This window comes from Cherax quadricarinatus, chromosome 85, assembly GCF_038502225.1.
Source record: "Cherax quadricarinatus isolate ZL_2023a chromosome 85, ASM3850222v1, whole genome shotgun sequence".
Classification (NCBI taxonomy): domain Eukaryota; kingdom Metazoa; phylum Arthropoda; class Malacostraca; order Decapoda; family Parastacidae; genus Cherax; species Cherax quadricarinatus.
The window spans coordinates 370,131-380,555 of NC_091376.1; positions in this window are offsets into that span (position 1 = coordinate 370,131).

Consider the following 10,425-nt stretch of genomic DNA (forward strand, 5'->3'; position numbering starts at 1 on the left):
ATATCTCTCAGTGTATATATACTAAGGAGCATATCTCTTTTTGTATATACTCTGAGACATGTGTATCACTTAGTGTATATATACTGACAGGTGAATATAATTCATTGTATATACACAGAAAGATGTATATCCCTGTATATACAATGAGAGATGTATATCTCTCAGTATACATACCTTTCGAAGAACATACCCTTCATGCCGGCGAAGAGCTCTTGATCCGAGGAATTACAACCAACCATCCCTTCCTTGGATCAAACCTTATTACCTCCCATAACTTACGTAAGGTTTAACGCTTTCAAAAATAATTAAAAATTCCAAATTCCTTCACAATTTTTTTTCTAAGAGAGCAAATGTTTTCTGAAAAAAAATGTAATAATATAATTATTTTTTTCTACTGTGAAGGACAATAATGTAATTGTTTCTGGCCAGCTGGAGGTCCTGTCTTAAATTACTTTCTCCAGAGAGAAAGATGTAGTAAGAATATTAATATTTTTAAAGAATATTTAAGAATATTCCTTAAAAGAACATTAAATAATATTTATTAGAAGAATATTAAAGAATATTATTTGCTAATAGATATTTGATAAGAACTTCCAGTACTGTAATAAAATTACAGAACGAGAGGGACTCGAACCTATGGCTAGGTTCTAAAACTTGCTGGAGGCTCTTAGGGGACTTGAGCTAGAGCACACCACAGCTACACTGGTGAGAGATTCGTCCGTAAATACCTGCATTTCTGGTCACAGTGGTGGCCCATGCTAACCTTCCCACGGCGAGGTGAATCTTGTTAGGTCGGCATGGTCTAGTGGTTAGCGCACTGGCCTCTGGGTTTTAAGATACGCTCGCCATGGGTTTAAAACCCCCACAAGTTCCGTGATTTGTGTGCAAACCGTGTTATTACGATTTCGTGAATTCGTTTATCTTCTTTGACTTAGTAATCAGCAGTACACTAATTCGTACCCTGTATCGTGCACTTGTAATTAGTGTTGATGAGTGGGTATAGTCAGGGAAATCTTTCGTGTGTGTGTGTGTGTGTGTGTGTGTGTGTGTGTGTGTGTGTGTGTGTGTGTGTGTGTGTGTGTGTGTGTGTGTGTGTGTGTGTGTGTGTGTCTGTGTGTGCACAAATCTTTCACTCTTACTGTGGAAACTACATATACAGAGCAATAAATACTAATATTAATCCCGACCTGAAGCACGTCCTTGATAGTCCTTGATATTATACTAGACTACAATCTCTGTGACGTACCCAGTGTTTGGCTTAACCTTTGTAAAAACTCAATGTGTATAAAAGGACCCAAAATCTGGAACTACTCCTGCTAGATATTTCCAGAGCCATTCTCTCAGTATCTTCAAAACTACCATAGAAAAAAAGGCCCTTTACTGACATATCCCAACAAGACTTACGAAAGTGTAATGACATTAAAAACAGTGGAACCCCGAGTTTCGTCCTTAATCCGTTCCAGAAAGTCGGTCGAAAACCGAAGTAATATTTCCCATAAGAAATAATGTAAATCCAATTAATCCATTCCAGACACCCAAAAATATTTAAAAAAATACATTTTAGAGAGAATAACTATAGTTTTACATACAGAAAACAATGAGAAATAAATAATGAAACTAAATTTACATATTCTCATTGCCACAAGCATATGAAAAACGATAAATTCTTATCCTCGTTATCTGCAGTCCTCATAATCACTAAATATACCGAATATATTAAAAATTTGCTAATAGCTGTAATCATAAACCGACCTGTAATCCTTAAACCAAACTCGATAAAACTATTGTAATTCTTAAATTAACTGTTACAACCACTAAGAGACCGTATATGCAAGCAATCAATTAATTAATCTGAGGATAGGCTTAAGTTTGCCGAAAATGCTCTACATACTAAGGGGCTTTCTGCATTCCAAAATGTCGCCCACTTTTATACAAATATTGTATCATGCTGATACAAGGAATCCTTAACCTTAAATCTTTAAGAGGAGAGAAACCCACCTTTAATTCCTCTTATCAGAAGCTCTCAACTAGCATCAAGGCTCCACCAGTGAGGAGTAATTACGCATCGTAATTATAATTAAAACATCGGACAGGAAATCTCCCTTAACTAAAGTGTTATTAAACACCTCATTAGAATGTGATAACGAATCCTCATAAATTTGTGATAACTTGATTATAATAGTTTAGAAACCCGAGCAATCTGATACCAACTGTAATTGTAAACTCACCCTCAATAATTCACTTTTAATATTAATTATATTCTTATTTCTTGCTTTAAACTGTCTGGTTCTTAGTGTAATATATATTATCAAGGAACTATGATAATGTGAGAAATCACGAAAGCGCTGGGAATTTCACTATTTCTTTCACAGTCGTTGCTCTGCATATTGTGCTATCACCTGTTTACTGTGATCTTATTGTATATATATATATATATATATATATATATATATATATATATATATATATATATATATATATTCACTTATTAATATGGATAACAGAAGCAGGTCATGTCAATTACAGAGGATAAACTCACAGAAAAAACATCAATTTCGTCTGAGAGGACGTCATCAGTAAGGTAAAAGAAATCCGTATGTGGAATATTCCCAAATAATTAAATACGAACGCCACTATAAAGGTTCTGTGATATTCTGGTGCCTCTACTCTCTTGCAGTGCTCCATTGTAAGGTCGCATGGCACTCATAAACATTGAAAATTGCACTGATATGCAACTACAAAGATCGGTAATCAATAAGCAATTATCCGCCGGTGTCTGTCATTTGAGAGGTTAGCAAAACATTTCACAACTGTACAGTTGTGTTGATTGTAGTGCGCACTGGTGTACTGTTGCCAGAATTGTGTTGAGTCCAGGGGTATGTTGTCACCAGACCGTTATAGAACACTGGGTAATATTCTCGTCAGACCAGTACACAACACACATACTATCGTCAGACCAGTACACAGAACAGTGTAATACTATCGACAGAACAGTGCACATCAGTCAGACCAGTACACAACACACTATCGTCAGACCAGTACACAGAACAGTGTAATACTATCGTCAGAACAGTGCACATCAGTCAGACCAGTACACAACACACATACTATCGTCAGACCAGTACACAGAACAGTGCAATACTATCGTCAGACGAGTGCACAACACAGTGTAATATTATCATCAATCAGACCAGTACACGAAGGGTAATACTATCGTTAGTCCAGTACACAGCATAAAGGCATACTATCGTTAAACCAGTACTTAGAGACGTTCAGTCGACTGGATCAGCAAGGCGCTTTTATCCCCTTAGATCTACATTCAGAGAACTGAAGAGAACTTCTCAGGTCATATTCAGAGACATAAATATATATTTTTAAAGCATCAGAAATGCGCTTAAATATACGCTAATATGTAGTACTGAATCCTCCCGAGAGAGAGAGAGAGAGAGAGAGAGAGAGAGAGAGAGAGATTTATTGGGAAATTCATATACATTGATTTATATTAATTCCATTCAATATGGTTTTCCATCACTTTAATTCTAACTCTTCTTGTATGGTACAATCCTGTCATGATACCACCCACATCTCTCAGCTGACAGGTACCTATTTACTGCTAGGTGAACAGGGGCAGCAGTGCAACAGGCACCTGTTTGCTGCTAGGTGAACAGGGGCAGCAGGTGCCTATTTACTGATAGGTGAACAGGGGCAGCAGTGCAACAGGTACCTACTTCTAGATGAACAGTGGCAAAGGTGCAACAGGTACCTATTTACAGCTAAGTGAACAGGGGCAGCAGTGCAACAGGTACCTATTTACTGCTAGGTTAACAGGGCAGCAGTGCCTCAGTGGGCCAACTTTACGAGGCCCATGTCAAGTTTTTTTTATTTTTTACCTGACGGAGAAACTTACTAAAGTTCTGCAAGGTATTAAGCACTCTATCCTCAGCGTCTCAACTACCTCAACCTTAAGTCTCACCCGCTTTCTTTACTCCACTTTCCATCTCAACTTTTCATCTTCCTTGTAAAAGCTTGGCTGGCACAGTTAATCGTGATGGGAGAGAGAGTTGGGAAGGAAGGGGAGAGAGAGAAGGAGAGGGAGAAGAGAGGGTAAGGGGCAGGAACAAGAAGGAACGGAACACATTCTGAGTTCAGGGACACAATCAGGCAGTAATGGGTCAGGTTGAAGCCACCAGTTACAACTTTGACCTAGCTAATGTCTCCCAGGGTAATCTGATGACCTGATTTCCTGCCCTCGTCCCTCCGATCTTCCTTTTGTTTTTCCTCTTCTCGTCCTAACCTATACTTCCCTCCATCCTTCCTCTCCTTCCTAATCCAACTATATATATTTTTAGATAAATTTACAATAATTTAATAATAAACAAACACAATGAATTATATTTTTTTCGTTAGGTTCAGAATGATTTTTGCGAAATTACTGCATACACAAAGTTTCGCTTGGTAACCATCCTAACATGGTACTACCTGCCCATTTACCAAGGCACCATCTACCTAACAATGGTACCATCTACCTAACTATGGTACCATCTATATAAGAATGGAACCATCTATCTAACAATGGTACAATCGACTAACAATGGTACCATCGACTTAATCATCGTACCATCTACATAACAAAGGTACCAATGCCTTAACAATGATACCATCGATCTAACAATGGTACCATCTACCTATGGTACCATCTACCTTACCATTGTACCATCCATAAACAATGGAACCATCTACCTAACAATGATACCAACGATCTAACAATGGTACCATTGACCTAACAAAGATACCATCGACCTAACAAAGGTACCATTGATCTAACAAAGGTACCATCGATCTAACGAAGGTACCATCGACCTAACAAACATACCATCGACCTAACAAAGGTACCATTGATCTAACAAAGGTACCATCGATCTAACGAAGATACCATCGACCTAACAAAGGTACCATTGATCTAACAAAGGTACCATCGATCTAACGAAGGTACCATCGACCTAACAAAGATACCATCGACCTAACAAAGTACCATTGATCTACCAAAGGTACCATCGACCTAACAAAGGTACCATTGGCCTAACACAGGTACCATCGACCTAACAAAGGTACCATTGATCTAACAAAGGTACCATCGACCTAACAAAGGTACCATTGACCTAACACAGGTACCATCGACCTAACAAAGTACCATTGATCTAACAAAGGTACCTTCGACCTAACAAAGGTACCATTGACCTAACACAGGTACCATCGACCTAACAAAGGTACCATTGATCTAACAAAGGTACCATCGATCTAACGAAGGTACCATCGACCTAACAAACATACCATCGACCTAACAAAGGTACCATTGATCTAACAAAGGTACCATCGATCTAACGAAGGTACCATCGACCTAACAAAGATACCATCGGCCTAACAAAGGTACCATTGACCTAACAAAGGTACCATCGATCTAACAAAGGTACCATCGACCTAACAAAGATACCATCGACCTAACAAAGGTATCATTGATCTAACAAAGGTACCATCGATCTAACGAAGGTACCATCGACCTAACAAAGATACCATCGACCTAACAAAGTACCATTGATCTACCAAAGGTACCATCGACCTAACAAAGGTACCATTGGCCTAACACAGGTACCATCGACCTAACAAAGGTACCATTGATCTAACAAAGGTACCATCGACCTAACAAAGGTACCATTGACCTAACACAGGTACCATCGACCTAACAAAGTACCATTGATCTAACAAAGGTACCTTCGACCTAACAAAGGTACCATTGACCTAACACAGGTACCATCGACCTAACAAAGGTACCATTGATCTAACAAAGGTACCATCGACCTAACAAAGGTACCATTGACCTAACACAGGTACCATCGACCTAACAAAGGTACCATTGATCTAAAGGTACCATCGACCTAACAAAACAGTAAGTCAACCTTCTGAGAAAAACGCTTAATTATTCAATTTTAAGTGTCAAAAGATCGTGAATATTCGCTAGAAAAAAATTCAGCAGATACACACGACAAAAAACGTTCATTATGTAAATAATGGAGAGACTCATATTGAATATTTTCTTCCTATTGATTACATGAACGTCCGGTGAACTACAGTGGTGAGAGTACATTCTAGAGCGGTGGAAGTACATTCTACAGTGGTGGAAGTACATTTTACAGTGGTGAGAGTACATTCTAGGCGAAGAGCAACACCAATCCGAATGGCCTGTGGGTCGAGTCGAGTGCCCAGGGAGGAATTGGGAACAGTTAGAAGGAAATCTCCTGTGTGAGGTGCCTTCACCGCCAGTAGACGAGTTTTGTTTTCTGAAGCGTTGGCAAGCATTTTGTTTGCGATTTTTTTTCATGATTGGTTTGTCCCAGTGGGACTGTTTGTGCCCTTTGGGAGAAGCTGGTCTACTGGAGGAGTCTACAAGGGTGTCCCACCGCCTAGCTGCTTCAGTGAACCTGGGGTCTTGAGTCCTACCACGTCTCTCAAGCGTTTGGGAACATTCTTGACTAATCCACTGGAAGCCAAACACGAAGAGAGAAATGCAGGTAGAACTACCTGCATTACACCTGCATTCTTTGCGCACTGGGAGGGTTGACTGAACCGATATATATATAATATATATATTATATATATAATTAATTAAAAAAATCAGAAATTTTTTGCTATGAATAAAACCCAATGACTTGGACACAAACCGAAGTCATTAGGCTACCCACAACTTTACGAATTTGAAAGAACTGATGCCATTTTTCGGACATTAAAAGTTAGTCATTTGGTGAATAGAGACTAGCGTCTTGGCGAGGGAATTTTGTTCATTAAGTCTGTTATTAGTCACTCAGTGTTCCCCTATTTTTGTGGCTGGTGATGTTCTGGGGATGGGAGTAGTTGTGGTGAGGGACAGTGGTGGAGGGGGACAGTGGTAGTGGTGAGGGTAGTGGTGGTGAGAGTAGTGGTGGTGAGAGTAGTGGTGGTGAGAGTAGTGGTGGTGGCGGTGGTGAGAGTAGTGGTGGTGGCGGTGGTGGGTAGTGGTGGTGGGGGATAGTGGTGGTAGTGGGTAGTGTTGGTAGAGATACTTTTGAACTTGTCGAGACAGACGGTTCAATGAAGGACGAGAGAAACCATAGAACTGAAGAGGGGAAGCAGATGGGTAACCTATTGAGGCATCTGTGCTGACTATATTGGTGCCAACTATAATGGTACCGGATTAAAACGGTACCGACACTGTTATATGGGTGGAAGGAATGGGTTTTAAATGTTGCAGCGAAGAGGAGACTGGAAGCAGTGAAGGTGTCGTGTATATATTAGATAAAGAATTCGGAGCTTGAAGGGAAGGGACTAGAACCCATGGCGAGTGAGGATGAATAGGAGAACGTATAACTCTGGTCTGGAGGCGAGAGGTAGAAGTCTTCCCAGAAAAGGCAGGGAGGCGATCAAGGAGGCTTTGAGAACAAGTAGCTTGGGCATTGAGCAGGCTTGTGTGAGCATGTCAGATAGGAGAGAGTGAAGGCAAGTAGATTTACAGATTTGACGTGCTTTTGGAGTGTGCGCAAGGTATCATTTATGAAAGGATTCAAGGGGAATCCGGATAGCCTGAGCAGAGTCCTGAAAATGGGAAGTGCAGAGAGTACACTCTGAAGGAGAGGTGAGCATGTTGCAGCTCTGAGGTCCCATCTCAACGGTGATGTCAACACCCATCTGGCAAGACAGCAACTGGATGAATGACGGTGAATTCGCTTACTCTTTTTTTTAGAGGGGGTAGGGGAATCACCCTACCTCTGTGTGATATGACTGGAGTGTTAATAATAATAATAGTTATTATTATTATTATTATTATTATTATTATCTCCTCATAAACCTTCCAGATATTCAGCGGAAGATGACAGACAGCAGAATCGTACCTGAAATACCGAGGCACACACGAAGAACTACCAATTTGTCCCTGGGAAATCATCCTGAACATCCTCAACCCACACCAATGCTTGGAATAACAAGGTCTGGGTAGCTCCTTTAAGAAGATCAAATATTTGAAGGAACGTAAAAGAATTTAGAGGAGAGCAAGAGTTACTGAACTGATTAAAAACGAGTGTATGTCTCAAAGGAGTAAAGAAACCAGGCAAGCATCAGACGAGCCTGGCCCATGGCCAGGCTCAGACAGTAGAGAAACTCTAGAAGCTCTTCAAAAGTATTCAAAAGAATGACAGACTGAAAATACAGAGCAGAAATTGGAATATTCATTCAGTATGGAAGAAGCAAGAAAATGAAAATATACAAATAACCCGAACATAGAAGAGAGGAGCTCACGACGACGTTTCGGTCCGACTTGGACCATTTACAACCCATTAACACTAACAACATACGTTATAAAAGCTATTAACAGCATGGTGAGTGAGAAATAAGTGCCTGCATTCTAAAGGAGAGGATTGGGATATTTACTGTTTGGAGGAACATCTGAATTATCACATCTGCCAGCCTCTAGCGAGACAGTAATGGTGGGAGTGTTTCTTTTTCGGGTCACCCTGCCTCGGTGGACGCCGGATGGGTTTAGAACTGGAAAGATCATGCCTATCACGACTACCAAATTATTTTGACAAAATTACAGAGCGTTTCAAAGAAAACCAAAACGCAGATGTGATCCACACATCTGCGTTTTGGTTTTTGACAAATGTAATTGAGTAATAGAGCAAAAAATAAGATTAGATATGAGTGGAAAACTGGGAAAAAAGGAAACGTATTTGTAAATAGAGGAAAACAGAGCCAGTGATAAAGGAAGCGACAGGGACAATAAGAGGAGAGTGCCAATATCTGCGGTCTTAGAATATTCAACATGATACCAGAGAATATCAGAAATATTACCGAAACAAGTGTAGAAGCTTTCAAGAGAATATGTGAATAACTACTTCCGACAAGTGACAGATCAACCGAGCTATGATTGAAAGCAATACCAGGAATTCCGGGAGAATGTTGGCTTCGAAGATTGAAGGATGAATTGCTTTGGGTTTAAATAACATTCTTTAAGTTATTTACATTAATTCATTACGGATTTTCTTTCGAATGACACACACACACAAACACACACACACAAACACACACACACAAACACACACACACACACACACACACACACACACACACACACACACACACACACACACACACACAAGGACAGGATGTTCCAGGGAGGGGACACAGAAACAAGAGGCCACAATTGGAAGTTGAAGACACAAATGAGTCAGAGAGATAGTAGGAAGTATTTCTTCAGTCATAGAGTTGTAAGGCAGTGGAATAGCCTAGAAAATGACGTAGTGGAGGCAGGAACCATACACAGTTTTAAGACGAGGTTTGATAAAGCTCATGGAGCAGGGAGAGAGAGGACCTAGTAGCAATCAGCGAAGAGGCGGGGCCAGGAGCTGTGACTCGACCCCTGCAACCACAAATAGGTGAGTACAAATAGGTGAGTACAGGTCACTCTCTCCAAGAGCAGGGAGAGAGTGACCTAGTAGCAATTAGCGAAGAGGCGGAGCCAGGAGATGTGAATCGACGCCAGCAACTACATACGAGTGAGTACACACACATCTTAAATAGGAAGGAATATAGATAAACATGTTTGAAGTTGGACACACAGATTCTAAGCTTCAGAAAGAAGCAAAACCCTAGGCGTTTGTTTTGATTGGTGAGGTGAGGGACACTGTGCTGAGCCTCGTCCACACCTGTCTCCTTGCCACATTACCAGTTAAGTGCCAGGTGAGGTGCCACTAGTGCTTGTGTTGGGGTGGAGAGTGCCTTAAATGTGGTGGTTAGTGGTGCTGATGGCGGTGGTGGTTAGTGGTGCTGATGGCGGTGTTATTGTTGGTGGTGATGGTGGGAGGGTGGTCGGTGTTGGTGGTATTACTGTTGGTGGTGATGGTGGGAGGGTGGTCGGTGTTGGTGGTATTACTGTTGGTGGTGATGGTGGGAGGGTGGTCGGTGTTGGTGGTATTACTGTTGGTGGTGATGGTGGGAGGGTGGTCGGTGTTGGTGGTATTACTATTGGTGGTGTTGGGGATAGGGGTTGGTGGTAGTGGTGGAGGAAAGGGTGATGGTGTTAGGGTGATAGTGTTGGTGATAGTTTTACGGTGAATGGTAATTGAGAGGGTGGTAGTGGGAGTAGAAATGGTGATAGTGGGAGTAGAGATGGTGATAGTGGGAGTAGAGATGGTGATAGTGGGAGTAGAGATGGTGATAGTGGGAGTAGAGATGGTGATAGTGGGAGTAGAGATGGTGATAGTGGGAGTAGAGATGGTGATAGTGGGAGTAGAGATGGTGATAGTGGGAGTAGAGATGGTGATAGTGGGAGTAGAGATGGTGATAGTGGGAGTAGAGATGGTGATAGTGGGAGTAGAGATGGTGATAGTGGGTAGTGGTGAT